An 18,249-nucleotide genomic window follows, 5' to 3' on the forward strand; every position below is an offset into this window, starting at 1 on the left:
TTATTACCCTGTTTATATTTCTTAATGACTGGTGTAAATGAAGTCCAAGATATATTCAGTTAGTTGGAAATGGTCATGAATCCAAACTCTTGACCATTCAATGTACCCATCCCAACTTCTTGGAACATGTTTGAGGATTGAAATGCATGAATGGATGTGTATTAAGAAATGAAACGAAGGTGATGTTACAAAGCATGAAATATCTTGGGCTCATACGGTCTGCAATGAAATAAAATTGAAATTAAATGTAAAGATCACTGCTTTATTTACGTATTTATTTATTGCATTTTCTATTTCATCCCAACTTTTTTTTTTATTCGGGGTTGTAATAATAAATTCATAATATCAGATTTATGTAAAGTGGCACATATGAAGAGCTTCTATTCTACAGAAGTGAAGCATGTCTCTGCTGATCAGCATGTGGACGACAGCCTCCTCTCCTTAAAACATCACGAAGTGATTCTGTGCCAGAAACACAGAGGATGTGAAGAACACGTAAAAACCGGGATGCTGCCTGGAATGTCTTCGATAAGGAACACCACATTCTGTCATACAACACTTGACAAACCACAATTCACACACAGCGGGGTGGGTGTTGACCGGCGTCATGATGTATGTGTGGCTTCAGCTGAGGAACTGTGTGTGCGTCAAAAGCATGAAGAAGAGCCGGTCAGTGCCGTGATGATGCCAAATGTGGACAGAGACATCTAGAGGTGTTTGTGTGTCAAATACTTCAGGGTCAAGTGACACGATGATGAGTGCAGCTGATATTTACACAGCAACATAAAATCACCACAACACACTCCTCCTCCACCTCATGCACATTTTGATAAGATCTCAGATTCTCGACCTAATCAGAACCACGTGTTTTCAGACAGGCGCTGTTGGATCGCTATCTTTAAGTACGGTGGCTTAGTGGTTAACACTGTTGCTTCACAGTAAGAAGGTCATGGGATCGATTCCCACCTCTGTCTCACAGTGTTAAAGCATCCGGTCGGCTCTGAGGCTCAGATTAAAGTTACTGTGTGTTAGTTTACATTTACACTCTGTCTTGCGGTGTTAAAGCGTCCGGTCGGCTCTCTGAGGCTCAGATTAAAGTTACTGTGTGTTATTTTCCATTTACACTATGTCTCAAGGGGTTAAAGCATACAATCGGCTCTCTGAGGCTCAGATTAAAGTTACTGTGTGTTATTTTCCATTTACACTATGTCTCAAGGGGTTAAAGCATACAATCGGCTCTCTGAGGCTCAGATTAAAGTTACTGTGTGTTAGTTTCCATTTACACTGTCTCACGGTGTTAAAGCCTATAATCGGCTGTCTGAGGCTCCAATTAAAGTTACTGTGTGTTCGTTTACATTTACACTCTGTCTCACGGTGTTAAAGGAGACCTGCATTGAAATAAGTGTGGTCAGATTTCAGAAAGAAATAGCTGATATGTATTTATAAGACCCTTGTGAATGCAGTAAAGTAAATCTGTAAGCCCAAATTTGTAATTCAGCTGAGAAATATTCGTTTAAAAATGACAAATTTGCAGCTAACATTTAGCCCTCTGTGAAAACAGTTTGTACATCCGGATCATTTCCATGATGTCGGTGACAAGACGACGCCTTCCCACCTTCAGTCTGATCCCGCATTGAAATTGATTTTATCTCTTAGTAATGTTACTGTTATACACATCCTGGTTTCAACATCCAAAAGTAAGCTGCAATGAATGTGAGATACAGCTCTGCTTGCTCAGATCCGGGGATCAGATCAGCGGCGGCATCGACAGCGGGCGACATTATTCCCCGACGCCTCGCTCTCACTGCCCCCGATACACTTACCGAGTGCATGCGCTCGTTAAATTCTGTCGCGGCACTCACACCCTCGTGTCTGCTGTGCAGCCAGCACCACCTCTCTGTCTACTGAATGGAGTTGCAGCCAACTTGGCACAAGTCCAGAGACTATGCTCGCCGTTTTAATGTAGTGCGCGCGGTGACACCTGTTGCTCGCAAGGACAGACTTCTTGCTGCAAAATCCGCAGCACCGCACGTCTAGGTAAGCGGAGCCGCAGAGCTCGGTAGCTGCTGAGAGAGGTTTATATATTTTTAATGACTTGAATTCTTTGCGGGTCTCGCCTCCGTAGCCCGCGACGGTACACCGGAGGTGAAAGACAGTAGATTTTCAATGCGACACCACTCAATCAAACGGGTGTATGAAAAAGTCCACAAAAATAATTTTCAAGCACAAATAAAAGAAATGTGTACTCACCAAACGTGCCGCAAGACAATATGAAGTTTTAAAAAAGTAGATCCTTCCGTATAAGACAAGAAAAAGGTGCAGATGCAAACTGACATAAATCCACAAATTATAATTGGCGCAATGCATGCTGGGAGAGGGTCTTGTCCCTGACGTCTCGGCAGCGTCCATGATGAGAGGGACAATTTGTGGAGGGCTAAATGTTAGCTGTAAATTTGTAATTTTCAAATGAAGAATTCAGAAGGATCTTATGTGTAAATATAACTCATTTTTTGGTCCAAAGATCTGACTGCATTTATTTCAATGCAGGTCTACTTTAAAGCCTATGATCGGCTCTCTGAGGCTCAGATTAAAGATACTGTGTGTTGATTATTGAACACAGCAACAAACACTATATCTATCTGATATAAATTTGTTTTTAACATTATTTATAACTAATATATAACAAATGATATGAAATATGAAAAACAATGAAATGTGAAGTGTGCATCATATTTAAATTAAATTGGTTCAAGTTGTTGCTCTTACAATAGATAAAAAACATTTACAATTATTTTGTTTTATTCTGCTTTGCTTGAACAAATTTCCAGCCAGTTCTGAACATGCAAACAGAATAACTAGATCCAACAAATGACAGCGCTGTGGATTTACAAGAGAACCAAATATCCAACTGTGTCTGATGGGAAGCCTTGCAGATTTAAAATAGAGATAACACCACAAACATTCAATCATTCAACAAGTGTATTCTGTCAGGTCATGATATGGTTCAGTTTTTCAGGTGTGTGAAACACTATATGAATGGTAATCATAAATACTATAATGTTTTTTTTTTTTAAATCAAAAAGACAAAAATGCTTTGACCCAAACGAGACAATACATTCAGTTCTCTTTTGAGTAAAACACCTGTTGCTCACAGAGCCTCAAGATGCTGGACTTTGAAGGCAACCTCCATGCATTGTGAGAAGTTTTTGTGTCTTGACAGCAATGGTGTCTATCTCCACCTGTGGCTGACTTATTAGCCCAGCTGGGTTTGCATGTATATATATATATATATATATATATATATATACACACACACAGTAAGGGTCCACAGGCTAGACTCCCCCCGCCCCATGCTACTCACCCAGCCTGCCTCGAAACATGCGTGAGAGACATATAAATAAAGCCATACCGGAGATGTTGTTGGCAATGTTGAGGAACCACGACCCACTGATACAAGACAACAACACATACATGAACAAGGAGGGACAACATGTAACTGACGTTGAGTGCTACTTTGACAGAGGTCCCAATGAGAAAGGTTACATGCAGCACATGTGGGAACTCTGGATGAACAGAAGACCAACCTTCACACTGACCAAGAAGCACCTGGTAGCTCAGTGTTCTAATATCAAGAGATGGAAGCTACTATTGAAACTGGAGATCCAGAGACTACAGCAGTACGGTACTGAGCAGTGTGACCCTGGTAGGAGAGAGTAGTGTAGGAAGTAGGAAGAAGAGTAGGAAGATTGTGGCCAGACTAAAGCAGACACCAAGACTACAACTCCCCAGCTCACTGACAAAGTCCCACAGAAGAGACGGACGAGATACTTGCAGACTAACACATTTCTACCCACCATCCCCACTACCAACATCACATATACGCCACTGCCACAGCAATCCTTGACACATTTGGGTATAAGATCAAGAATACCCCCCAAGCTGAAACTGACAAACAAAGGCTCACAGCTCTGGTAACTTGGCTGAAGAGATACACCAGAGAAGCAGAGGCCAAGAAAGTAAATGACGTGTTCTCCAATGACCAATGACCCATCCAGGGTGTACTCCCAGCTTAAAGGGGAAAACAGTAACACAAGAACAGACCCGCCCACAACTAAGACTGAGTAACAAACATCTAGGAGAAAGAGGCATCATACAACACCAATGCCAAGTGGTTGGTGGACCTGTTAACTTTCCATGTTCAAGGTGTTCATCCTTAACCCAAAATATATAAGCATATCAAAGAGCAAATATTAGCTCTCCCCAGTTCAAAGCCATACACACAGGCACACACAGGCACACACACGCGCGCGCACACACGCAAGCGCACAGAGAGGCCACTTGACTATTAATATATAGATGACTCAGGGTGACTCACGGTGGAACAGCTCATATGAGCGAACCACAAAAACATCGTCCTTGAAATAACCACTTTGAAAGAAATTTTAGCGTGAAATACGAATTCCCTCTTCACCTCTTCTGGGGATTTTAGCATGGCTAAAAACCTTCAGCCTCCCCCCAAACAGACACACACACACCCCTAACTACTGCCCTCTTAACCCCCTGCCACTTTAAGCATTTTTTTATGTAGATGTAAATTCATATTCAGACTTTTCAGCTAGTTGACGGTACGGCTATACAATATGGCCAAATTATCATATTTCAATATTGAAGCCAAATATTTCGCTATTGATATATTATACGATATATTATACAATATGACTATGATTTCACACAAAGTGCAGCAACACTAAAAATGTGTTCATCAAAACACTAATAATACCACACTCATTTTGCACTCACCATGAGGTTAGGATACTGTGCCCTCCAAAAGTATTGGAACACTTGGTATGTCACACATTTTAATTTGTTTATCCCACTTCAAATACAAGAAATACAAAAAATATAAAAAAAAATAAACATTTCTAAAATTATCTTCTTTAAACTTAAACTGAAAACTTGATATAAATTAATTAAAAATATGAAACCAACATGATGGGTTGCATAAGTAAAGCTACACTTTGGTATAATACCTGTAAATAATAATCAGTTTTATTTCCAGTTTTCTTCAGACAAGTCAGGGGATGGATACATGAACATTTCCAAGTCATTGAATATGTCTTGGACTTTATTTACATCAATTATGAAGAAATACAAAATTTTCTTTCACCAAAACATCAAATCTAGGCTTTCATCTCAAATGTACTTCATGGCAAATTGTAGCCGAACTTTCAGGTCTTTTAAAGAAAATCCTCCTCTACACCACTTCATCAGGAAGGTCTATTTTATTTATTTTTAATTTATATCAAGTTGTAGAGATTTGCTTTCAGTTTGAGTTTAAGGAAGATAATTTTAGAATTTGTTTTGTATTTGAAATGGCATCAACAAAATATGCCAAGTGTTCCAATACTTTTGAGGGCAGTTGAGAAACACTCCGTGGCATGTGTATTTTTAAGTGAAATGCATCATCCTGGTGTCACCCAGAGAGTAAAATTAAGAGGTTCTTAAAAAAAAAAAAAAAAAAAAAAAAAAAAAAAAAAAAAAAGTCCTTTCGAGAGTCTTTCAAACCATTTCTTCTCTTTGGCTAAGATTTTAACTTCCTTGTCCTCAAACGTGTGGTTAGTGTCTTTCAGGTGGAGATGAACTTCAGACTGAGGTCCACTGGCGACCTCTCCTGTCCGTACCCTAAGGACAGGATCCCTAGTTACAAACAGAGCAATGTAGTGTATTATATCAGATGTCAGGAAAACTGTAATGAACACTACATAGGTGAGACTAAGCAACCTTTAAACAAGAGGCTATACCAGCACCGCAGAGAGGTCACCAGTGGATGTCAGTCTGCAGTTCATCTCCACCTGAAAGACACTAACCACACGTTTGAGGACAAGGAAGTTAAAATCTTAGCCAAAAAGAAATGGTTTGAAAGAGGTGTCAAGGAAGCATTCTTTGTAAAACAGTTGAAACCCAGCCTTAACCAGGGGGCGGGTCTCAGACACGCTTTGTCCCCTGTTTACAATGGGGTACTCAGGTCAAAGCAGTTTCAGTCTTTTGTTCATGGTAATGAGTCATTCACGTCATCAGGAGAGTCATCAAGGGAGCCATCAGGGGAGGCTTCCATCCCATCATTAGGAGAGTGCTAACTAGAGCACAATAGGTGCTAATTAGAGCTATTGTTTAGTCACTAGCCTACAGCAGTCGGCCTCTCGGTAGGAGGGGTCTGGTTAGGTTAAAAACTCCAGCTTTTGTTGGCTTCTGGTTTATTCTTCTCTACAAGAGTCAAGACAGAAGTCGGACTACCAGAGCAAGAATTTTAGCTGAGGAAGCTTCTGTGATTTGAAGCGAAACGTCCTCACGTCAAGCAACCCAGTCCAGTCGAAGATTCAAGCTTCTCTACTATGTTTCTGATATATTTTGTAAATGTTAGTGAGAAATAAACACTTCTAAATCTAAACATGCTGTTTTTTGTAACCAGATAACACATCTGAATTTACTGATTTACAGATATATTACAGATGTTAGTGTTCACATTTCCTGTACACACGAGATCAAAGGTAACTTACGGAAATTTCAGAATCTCATGCATGCACACATGCACGTCTTCCTGTAGATGGCATTAAAAGGAAAATAAAATATTCATTATGGAATTCCCCCCTGATAAATACACTCAACAAAAATATAAATGCAACACTTTTGGTTTTGCTCCCATTTTGTATGAGATAAACTCAAAGATCTAAAACTTTTTCCACATACACAATATCACCATTTCCCTCAAATATTGTTCACAAACCAGTCTAAATCTGTGATAGTGAGCACTTCTCCTTTGCTGAGATAATCCATCCCACCTCACAGGTGTGCCATATCAAGATGCTGATTAGACACCATGATTAGTGCACAGGTGTGCCTTAGACTGCCCACAATAAAAGGCCACTCAAAGGTGGAAAAGGTTTTAGATCTTTGAGTTCATCTCATACAAAATGGGAGCAAAACCAAAAGTGTTGCATTTATATTTTTGTTGAGTATATGTTGTCTACATTAAAATGAATCATTTAAAAAATAGTCCAACATTATAATCCTTGGATCTTAGCAGAAACTACATTTTGTCAGCTTTGTCAAATTTGACAGACGTACAGTTTCAAATTTGTAGAATCTGAAAAAATACATTTGCTTCAATAGAGAAAGTGATGTTTTAAAAAAATTGCTTCATAAATCAAAATTAAACAGTAAAAAAATTCTTCTTATATTTAATGCTGTGTGATTTCCACAGCAGTCGCATGTTGCTAAAAGGAACACTTGCACGTTACTTGTTAATTTAACAATGTCAGTGTTAGCTTTACACTGGTGAATTTACTGTGTATCATCAAACAGGCAAAATAATAAGAAGAACAAATTGTTTCATCTGCTGCTTTGTAAAACTTCTATGTGAGCAGGATTTTATGTAGTTTGATACATTTTCCTGCTTGGTCAGTTTTGTAAATTGCGCGTGTGTGTGTGTGTGTGTGTGTGTGTGTGTGTGTGTGTGGAGTCCAATGTGTCCTCATGTGTCTCATGTTACTTGACACATTTTTAATGATGCACTTTGTGTTTCTATTACACCAAAAGAAAAAAAAGAAAAAATCAGAAGATTTAACAGAACATGTGAGTCGCCTGCCTTTGGAAAACGTCTGAGGTCTCCGATGTCTTTACCATTGCCCCATTTTAAATAACACGACAAAAGAAAATTAGAAAGCAGTGTTCAAATACAACCCATGTTTCAGAACTTTGAATCACGTGTGTCATCAGAGCCCTTTTCCCGGGGCACACGTCACAGGATTGATCCTATGTGCCCGAGTAACATCTTACAAAAAATATGTACATTTCAAAAAAAGGCATGGCTGAAATTAATTTTTCTTCAAAAATCTCAAAATGGACATATTGAATAATACAGGGGCAGACAAGCTAACGGTGATTATAAAAACAAAGAAAGAAATAATGCAGCTCTTTGGTCGTAATCAGCTGATTAAAAAAGGTTTGTTTTACAATCTGTGACATCAGAAAAAAAGTGATGAGGAAGTGTGGATTTTTTATTTATGTTTTTTCTTAAACAGGCACATATATCTCAAATCTGAAAAATGACAAGGGACTGAAAATAGCTTTTTTAAATAAATCTTGTTTCCTTCTTGAATACAGTTAGTGTACTGTACGTTAGTAGCGTAACACATTATCTATATACATAAAGGGCTGTCTGTCTGGGATAAACTCCCAAACTATAATATGTAGCCCTAAAAACTATATATATTCTGAATCCTCATAGCATGGGGAACAAACTGGTACCATTTTTTAAAGTAGAACTGAAAATTACCCCCCAAAATAGCCGGCTGTGGGTATGACCAGGCAGATTCAAATTTCCAGCCCTGTATATGTGTTGGCCATCTCTGTTTATTTAATCCCTTCCTTCAGCTACTTTATGGTCTCAGCTGCTAACCACCTGAATGTCTTGTACAACACAGTTTACCTTCCTGTCTGAATACATTCATTTTATGTTTGTAAAACTGCAATGTAAAAACAGTGAAATACACTACTACCTCAATTTTGATTCACTGATATTTACATTTACTGTTACCTACCTTTTCTGTGTAATTTTGTTATAAGTTTGATTGCAAAACAAAGTCTTCACGAAGGACTTCAAATGTGTTTGTCTTTTAACCAAGTATTTCCACTTAGTTTGGGGAGTCCACCTCTTATAGTTCTACTGGACAAACTTTAGCACATTAACTATTATATTTATAAGACATCAGCATTACAAAAACAACTGCTGGTCAATTGCTTTGATTAAAATGATGGGCATTTGGCTTATGTCTAAAACAGGTTAACCCGGGCAGCACCGGGTACCCCAGCTAGTTATTAAATATTAAAACCATTCACACAAGCAGTAAATAATATAGTCTTACCTGTCCGTTTCAGTGAGATCATCTTCAGTCTAATTAAAACTTATCCACCTTTACAAAATGACGTCTGAAAATAATGTAATTGTCCTGGCTGAAGAAAAGTCCATTTGTCACATGTCAGTTTGGTGCCAACCCCTATCAAGGAGAGTGGTTCCGGAGCCAAACCTCTGACTGAAGAGAAACAATGCGGGTTCCGTCCTGGTTGTGGAACAACTGACCAGCTCTTTACTCTCACAAGGATCCTGGAGGGTGCCTGGGAGTATGTCCACCCAGTCTACATGTGTTTTGTGGACTTGGAGAAGGCATATGATTGGGTACCCCAGGAGATACTGTGGGAGGTGTTGTGGGAGTATGGAGTGAGGAGGTCCCTTCTCAGGGCCATCCAATCTCTGTACTCACAAAGCGAGAGCTGTGTTCAGGTGCTCGGCAGTAAGTCAGACTCGTTTCCGGTGGAGGTTGGCCTCTGCCAGGGCTGCGCCGTGTCACCCACCAATCCTGTTTGTGATATTCATGGACAGGATATCAAGGCATAGTTGGGGGGGGGGGGGGGGTCCTGGTTTGGTGGGCTCAGGGTCTCATCACTGCTTTTTGCAGATGATGTGGTCCTGTTGGCTTCATTGGCCGGTGACTTCCAATACTCATTAGATCGGTTCACAGCCGAGTGTGAAGCGGCTGGGATGAGGATCAGCACCTCTATGTCTGAGGCCATGGTTCTCAGCAGGAAACCGATGGATTGCCTACTTCGGGTAGGGAATGCGGCCTTGCCCCAAGTGAAGGAGTTCAAGTACCTCGGGGTCTTGTTCACGAGTGAGGGGATGATGGAGCGTGAGATTGGCCGGAGAATCGGCACAGCAGGGGCGGTATTGCATTTGCTCTACCATACTGTTGTGGCGAAAAGGAAGCTGACCCAAAAGGCGAAGCTCTCGATCTACTAGTCAATATTCATTCCTACTCTCACCTATGGGCATGAGTCATGACCAAAAAAAACTAGACTGCAGGTACAAGTGGCCAAAATGGGCTTCCTCAGGAGGGTGGCTGGTGTCTCCTTTAGAGATAGGGTAAGAAGTTCGGTCATCCCTGGGAAGCTCAGAGTAGAGTCACTGCTCCTTCACATTTAAAGGAGCCAGCTGAGGTGGTTCGGGCATCTGGTAAGGATGCCTCCTGGGCACCTCCCAAGGGAGGTGTTCCAGGCACGTCCATCTGGGAGGAGAACCCAGGGAAGACCCAGGATGAGGTGGAGAGATTATATCTCCACACTGGCCTGGGAATGCCTCAGGATCCCCCAGTCAGAGGTGGTCAATGTGGCATGGGAAAGGGAAGTCTGGGGTCCCCTGCTGGAGCTGTTGCCCCCGCGACTCGAACCCAGAAAAGCAGTTGAAGATGAGTGATGAGATGATGGTGATGAGTTTGGTGCCAGGTTACAGTGCCATCTGCAATCCATTAATTGCGGCTGATGGGTCAAGTCTCTGCGGTACAGATCTGGGACCGACACGGTCAGCTACAGGTGTAATCCGTTGATTGCGTGTGCAGCTGATGGTTCGAGTCTCTGCTGTGAACGGAGCTGTCTCTTCTTCCATCGCAAACAGCTTTGCGCCGCAAGTTGAAAGACTTGCAGCCCCTCATCTGCTCATAACGTCTCCATCTGCACGATTAAATTAACCCATGATCCACAAAACAATCAAATAAAATAATGTGAAAATACTGTTTTACCTCCATGTGGAGTGGAGAAGCCACACAAGACTGTACATGCATGCTTGTCAGTATAAGTGTTTCACCTGCCAATCAAAAGGATTCTGCCAGTGAGAATTAACCTTTATGGCACGTATACAAACGTGCAGCACCGACCCGAACCACTCAGTGGAAATGGGGCTGTCAGTAGCCTGTAAAAATCCATAAATTAATCCATAAATCCTCCATCTTCATCCTCCTTCTTCGCCAATGTTGGGACTCGCCTGGAAGTTTTTGGTTTTTAGTGGTGCGCAGTTCAAAATCTGAATATTTTTCTCTTCAGTAACTGCGCAAGGATAAATTTCAAACTGTTTAATTTTAGTCTTAAATACTCAAAAAAACATTACATATATCGTGTCACCTACACATTAAGTGAATGAGAAATAACATCTAAAAGTCAGAAAAAATGTCACATTTCTCCTCATAGTAAAGACGGATGTTTCTATCAGGTTTTATTTAAAAAGCAATAATTAAAAACTGGAAACATCACAGACACAACAAAAGAAATAGTCAAAATCATAATAAGTAATATCATTGAACAATTTAATTAAAATTGACATTGAGGCCACTGACGTTTCAATGTCAGTGGTCAAATCAAAGTTATCTCATAGTATCTGCTGGTAGCTGCTGAGAAGTTCATGCTGTCGTCACAGTTGTCAGTTTGTCTGCCCGCTGAGAAGACCTGAATACACCACGAAGCATATCCAGTCCAATATTTATTAATATAATGAATAGAATTATGAATATAATTCATAAATCAGAAGTAGGCGGCGATAGAGGACTTTTAGGAGGGTTGGGGGGGGGGGGGGGGGCGTTAAATGGTTTGCTAATTGAACAATCACATTCTTTTGTGATTCTTTTCCAGAATTCATATTGCAAAGGGTCTGACAAAAGGCCATTAAGAGCAACAGCAGGAACTGATGGTCCACGTGAAACACAAGTGGCCAGAAGAAAAGCCCTAATCTCTGCAGCTTGTTTTCTTCAGTCCTGCCTCACTGATTTCATGGTACTCGTGGCTCTGCATGAGAAGACGCACGTGGGAAAATACAAGCGAAAAGCACCAGAGGGCTGATCCACACCCAGCATGCTCTCTGCACCACAATAAAGAACATACAGTTAAATATACACACGTCTGAAAAGGTGATTTGGAGTCTGTGTGGCTTCTGTAGGACTTCATTAGGAGCTCATTCATACCAGTCAATCACATATACACTCAACAAAAATATAAACGCAACACTTTTGGTTTTGCTCCCATTTTGTATGAGATGAACTCAAAGATCTAAAACTTTTTCCACATACACAATATCACCATTTCCCTCAAATATTGTTCACAAACCAGTCTAAATCTGTGACAGTGAGCACTTCTCCTTTGCTGAGATAATCCATCCCACCTCACAGGTGTGCCATATCAAGATGCTGATTAGACACCATGATTAGTGCACAGGTGTGCCTTAGACTGCCCACAATAAAAGGCCACTCTGAAAGGTGCAGTTTTATCACACAGCACAATGCCACAGATGTCGCAAGATTTGAGGGAGCGTGCAATTGGCATGCTGACAGCAGGAATGTCAACCAGAGCTGTTGCTCGTGTACTGAATGTTCATTTCTCTACCATAAGCCATCTCCAAAGGCGTTTCAGAGAATTTGGCAGTACATCCAACCAGCCTCACAACCGCAGACCACGTGTAACCACACCAGCCCAGGACCTCCACATCCAGCATGTTCACCTCCAAGATCGTCTGAGACCAGCCACTCAGACAGCTGCTGAAACAATCGGTTTGCATAACCAAAGAATTTCTGCACAAACTGTCAGAAACCGTCTCAGGGAAGCTCATCTGCATGCTCGTTGTCCTCATCGGGGTCTCGACCTGACTCCAGTTCGTCGTCGTAACCGACTTGAGTAGGCAAATGCTCACATTCGCTGGCGTTTGGCACGTTGGAGAGGTGTTCTCTTCACGGATGAATCCCGGTTCACACTGTTCAGGGCAGATGGCAGACAGCGTATGTGGCGTCGTGTGGGTGAGCGGTTTTCTGATGTCAATGTTGTGGATCGAGTGGCCCATGGTGGCGGTGGGGTTATGGTATGGGCAGGCGTCTGTTATGGACGAAGAACACAGGTGCATTTTATTGATGGCATATTGAATGCACAGAGATACTGTGACGAGATCCTGAGGCCCATTGTTGTGCCACACATCCAAGAACATCACCTCATGTTGCAGCAGGATAATGCACGGCCCCATGTTGCAAGGATCTGTACACAATTCTTGGAAGCTGAAAATGTCCCAGTTCTTGCATGGCCGGCATACTCACCGGACATGTCACCCATTGAACATGTTTGGGATGCTCTGGACCGGCGTATACGACAGCATGTACCAGTTCCTGCCAATATCCAGCAACTTCGCACAGCCATTGAAGAGGAGTGGACCAACATTCCACAGGCCACAATTGATAACCTGATCAACTCTATGTGAAGGAGATGTGTTGCACTGCATGAGGCAAATGGTGGTCACACCAGATACTGACTGGTATCGCCCCCCCCCCCCCAATAAAACAAAACTGCACCTTTCAGAGTGGCCTTTTATTGTGGGCAGTCTAAGGCACACCTGTGCACTAATCATGGTGTCTAATCAGCATCTTGATATGGCACACCTGTGAGGTGGGATGGATTATCTCAGCAAAGGAGAAGTGCTCACTATCACAGATTTAGACTGGTTTGTGAACAATATTTGAGGGAAATGGTGATATTGTGTATGTGGAAAAAGTTTTAGATCTTTGAGTTCATCTCATACAAAATGGGAGCAAAACCAAAAGTGTTGCGTTTATATTTTTGTTGAGTGTATTTGGCTGATCAATAACTGCAGGCATTAACTCATCCATCTTTGTTACTGAGGTACAAGAAAGACCACAATTTCCAAAATACGTACGGTGCACGACGGCCCTCAGGCAGCCTTCAACATGGGATATGTCGCTTGGTAGATGAGCCACTGCACAACTCCTCTGAAAATATAATGAATCCTATGTCATATTGCCATAGTAATATATTTTTAGTGTTTGTACAGTGTATGCTAAAATGAGGAGTTCTGAAAAAAATAATGTGTGTTTAGCATTGATTAGGCTTTACAACAACAGCACGCTGGCTTAGTGGTTAGCACTGTTGCCTCACAACCAGAAGATCGTGGGATCAATTCCCACCTGTGTCCTTTCTGTGTGGAGTTTGTGGCATGTTCTCCCCATGTTTATGTGGTTTTCCTCCAAGTGCTCCGGCTTCCTCCCACATCTAAAGACATGCAGGTTAGGTGAATTGGAAACTTTATAATTGTCCAGGTCTTCGTTGCAAAAGAGATCTTGATCTCAGTGGGAATAACCTGGTTAAATAAATAATAAATTAAAAATAAAAGAGATTCTACATTTCATTACATTGTGGTAAAATGGTGATACAAGCAGTTGATGTGCTTACTTCAAGAAAGGCTCCCTTTTATTGTTATAACAATTTTATACTGTAGAATTTACAATATTTTCTGTGAAGATATTTACACAATTTTGCACTGATTTTTTTTTTTTTTTTTTTACTGTATTTACAGAATTATTCTGGCAACCACTCTGTCAGGATTGTTGAATTTTTTGTTTATTTATTTTAAACAGTGTAGGTATCTCGCAGGGGTGGTGGCCAAGTGGTTAATGCGCTTGGTTTCAGTTCAGAAGGTTCCAGGTTCAAATCCCACCCCTGCCACATTTCTCCATGTAATGTAGAGTTGCGTCAGGAAGGGCATCCGGCGTAAAAACTTGTGCCAATTCAACATGCAGATCCACCTTGGATTTGCTGTGGCGACTCCGAGTGTAAAACAAGGGAGCAGCCGAAGGGTCTTACTAAACAGTGTAGGTATCTAATCAAGTAATATTCTTACCAAGTTTGAAAGAAATCCATCCAGCCATTCTTGACTTTTACACACACACACCAGTGAAAACAATACCTGCTGTCACCGCTTCACTGCTGCACTGGGTAATAAAACACATTAAATGTTGCTGTAACTATCAGCAGCATCACAGACACAGAATGGCACAGAAACTGTGGCAAACGGGCATTTAATGTGTGTCAGTTCTAAGTTCATAATGACTGTGCTAAAGTCAAAGTAGGATCATTAGGGCATTAGAGTGCTTACCTCAGTCAACACCAGACGTGCCCCCCACCAACCCCTCGCTCTGCCCCTTTCTGGAGAAAAGCTCCAAATTGTCAGACTTTCTGTTCCCTGTTATCCCAAACTGACCCATCCTATTTGGTGAAAATCATTTCATTCGTTTGTTGTTAATCCCAACAAACCATCACACAGTTGCCTCCTGCGCAGTTTGTTTTGGGAACAACATTTTACCCACTGAATATAAACTTAAATGCTCCAAAATACAAATGATGCAGTGTGAATAAATAACAGAAATAAATTGGACTAATGTGTTCTTAAGAACACTCAGACTCCTTCACAGCAGACAGTGTTAACACACACTGTGCAAATACCGTATTGCTGAGAGAATTCTGGTGACCGCGTGGGACAAACACCGTAAACTTCATTTCAACACCATCCTTTCATATTCAGCATCACTCTCTGTTCTCGCATTTCTATGATGCCTCCATCCTGTTTTCATACCTCGATGTGCTCCCTGTCTGCGACCTCGGAGCTCTGCGCGGGAGAGTCACTGTATCTGCAATTCACTTGTCTATCCCTCATATTGGGTTTTATTTGAGCCTGTCAGTCAAGCCGCCTGTCAGATACGGAATCTCCATTTCACCATCTCCTTTTTTTCCTGCTCTTCTCTCTAATATTGTGAATGAATTCAGCAGAAGTGACACTCTGAGAAAGGGCAGCTGTCAGAAGCACGCTCTGCCCACATGATGCATGAGAAAAACCAGCACACTGCACTTTATCACAAATAATGAAACTCAAAAGGTACTTTTCAGAGTGCAGATGTTCACAGAGGCCCTTAGGACACAGAACAGCAGGGAATGTGAGCACTTTCTGTGAATGTAAAGAAACCTGAGCAGAGTTTATAGAGCATCATTCTGACAAATGGGACAGTTGATATCCTTTGATAACCACTGAAGTCATCTCAGCTGTCACATCACACTACAGCGGAGCTGATCTGGTGACAAATATAAACATGAAACATCTACCATCAAGTTTGAATATTTAATCTATTTATTTATTGTATTATCTTTTTTGTGAAAGCTCACGATCTTGTGCCCTTCTCCTCTAATCTGCTGTCACATGTGAGGTGACACACAGCAGCTTCTTCTACCATGACAATTCCTGAAGCTCTCTTTGCATGCACAACTTTTGAAAAAGTCAAATCACCCTGAATGCAGGAAATCTGCATTTACTGCATAAAAAGAGGAGACAAACCCAACAATTTATACAAAATAATTCTCCAGACGTGCTTCTACAATAGCCACAAAACGCACAATGCAATGCTTTGGACTCAACCTCCTTCGTAGTTCGCACAAATGTTTTACGGAATTAGCCAATATTCTCTCTGCGCAAAATCTCCAAATTCCCAGCACTTCACCATCACTCGGACCTCATCAGTGAGTTCTAAGGTGACAGTGAGCAGAGGTACACACTCTGCTTGGAACGAGCTTTACAAAAGACTGCAAAAGTATAAAACCAAGAAGGCACCTTCATGTCGCTGCAGGGCGACTCCTGATCACTGATGGCGTGTTCATCAAAACCTGTTTCTACCTGCAAAGAGGAGCTGCGCTGACCCTGCACGATTTAACACTTCAATTCAAGCGTCTTTAACATGAACTTGTCTCGCCGATGCGTTCAGGTGGCACATGAATAAACAATTACGCACGAAAGCGCTTCCCAGCAGGCGTCTGTGGATTTACCGGGGTCACCTGAGATAGCAGCGGACACCTGACACCTTCGACAGCAACAGATGAACCGAACAACTCAAACCTTAGTGAGAATAAGAAAACCCTCTAAACATGGTGAAACTGCAACTTATTCAACTCCGACCGAGCGCCGGGATTCAAGGAATTCAAGTTCAGCTAATTTTCCGTGCGCAAAAGTAAAACGAGATGTCGTCTGCGGTGCGCAAAAGTGCCAAATTACGCACGATTGATGTGCAGACGGGCAGCCTTTCTATCCATCGCGCAAAAAAACAGCACATAGTCCGTTGTGTAATGAAGCAGGATAATCAGATTTACATCAACCTACCTTCAGTCCGTGTCCGCTGGCTGCGCGCCTTCAGACTCGATTGTCCTGCTGCAACGCGTCACCAAGTATCTGCTCTCCCCCCCCCCCCCCTTCGCACGCTCTCTGTCTTCCCCTGTATCTCCCTCACTCTAATTCTCACCTCCACCTCCGAAGAACCCGCGAAGCGCAAAGGAAACCACTTACAGGTCACGTTGGAGTTATTCCGCTAAAAGCCGAAATAATCGTTTTAAATGACACAAATATTTAATTGTTTAGGCACGAAAGAAGCGTTATTTATTTATCTATTTATTATTTCACACCTCATTGTACAGCAGTGTCAGATAATATATATCGTGCTGGCACATTATTTGTGAACCTGTAAAAATACTTAAACGGAGACTTTTAAAAAAGCTTCTTATGAGCCTCTGAAATAAACATGTTTTAAGTTTTACATTTTTCAACGAGTCTGTGAACCTGAAGTTGTGTCCAGTGTAACACTGCCACCTAGCGACTCCTAAAGGACACGACATCATTGCAGAGACGATAAACATTGGGACACTGGTAAAGTTTTCATAATTTTACCTTTCTGAGGCAGCGTGAACTTTAACTGGAGGTTACTGAAATCAAAATCATGTGAGTGGAAAAGAAAGAACAGCAATTCTTGCATGTGGTCTCCCATTTTATTTATCCATGTGGTCATGGACAAAGTCAAAAATTAAATGGTCATTTTTGATACTTTGTTTCAAAACATTTCTCAGTTTCTTCAGTACTGATGTTTGATGGGACCTCAGCTGTCTTTCGTCCCCAGCAGGCAGGTTTCCATTACCTTCCAAACTATGTGAATCTGAAATAGAACTGACATCACTGTCCACTATGTCCAGATGAAGCATTGCAAAGATACTTTGTCACGCTCTCTAAACCATTCAGTGCTTGTGTGAACCAACTCCAGACCTTTTATTTGATGACTTGTCAATGAAATAAAGAGAATAACCGACAACATCAGAGTGAAACAGCTCAGGAGCAAAGTGTTCAAATACTTCTGTTACCTTTGGCCCAGCCCAAGAGCCCAAATACATAAAATTGATGAACTACTCTTAAATTAAAGCTGACAGTGAACTATGAGCTCATACTCATTATCTTTGCCAAGGAGGTTATGGTTTCACCTATGTCTGTTTTTAGCAGGATTATACAAAAATCTAATCAAATTTTAATGTATACACGAAGAGTCAGTTACATTTTACTGTGGATCCAGATCAACGAGCAGATCAAATGACAGCAATCAGATCAAAGGTCAGCAATCATGATCAAAGTACATTAGTTACAATCAAAGGTCAATATCAGGATCAAAGGTCAACAAGTATAGATTGAAAGTAGGAAGGTTCAGTGACAAGAATCAAAGAGCAGTGATCAGGACA

At 41.4% G+C, this 18,249-nt stretch overlaps 1 long non-coding RNA gene across 1 annotated transcript in view; it reads right to left on the bottom strand.

The window, feature by feature from the left end:
* Positions 1–16,963, bottom strand: part of LOC117523562 — a 93,357-nt gene extending 76,394 nt beyond the window's left edge. The window contains exon 1 of the long non-coding RNA XR_004564539.1: positions 16,856–16,963. This is a non-coding gene — a long non-coding RNA (uncharacterized LOC117523562). The remainder of the gene's footprint in view (positions 1–16,855) is intronic.
* Positions 16,964–18,249: the final 1,286 nt, after the last annotated feature.

Source organism: Thalassophryne amazonica, chromosome 13 (genome assembly GCF_902500255.1).
Source record: "Thalassophryne amazonica chromosome 13, fThaAma1.1, whole genome shotgun sequence".
NCBI classification, from domain to species: Eukaryota; Metazoa; Chordata; class Actinopteri; order Batrachoidiformes; family Batrachoididae; genus Thalassophryne; species Thalassophryne amazonica.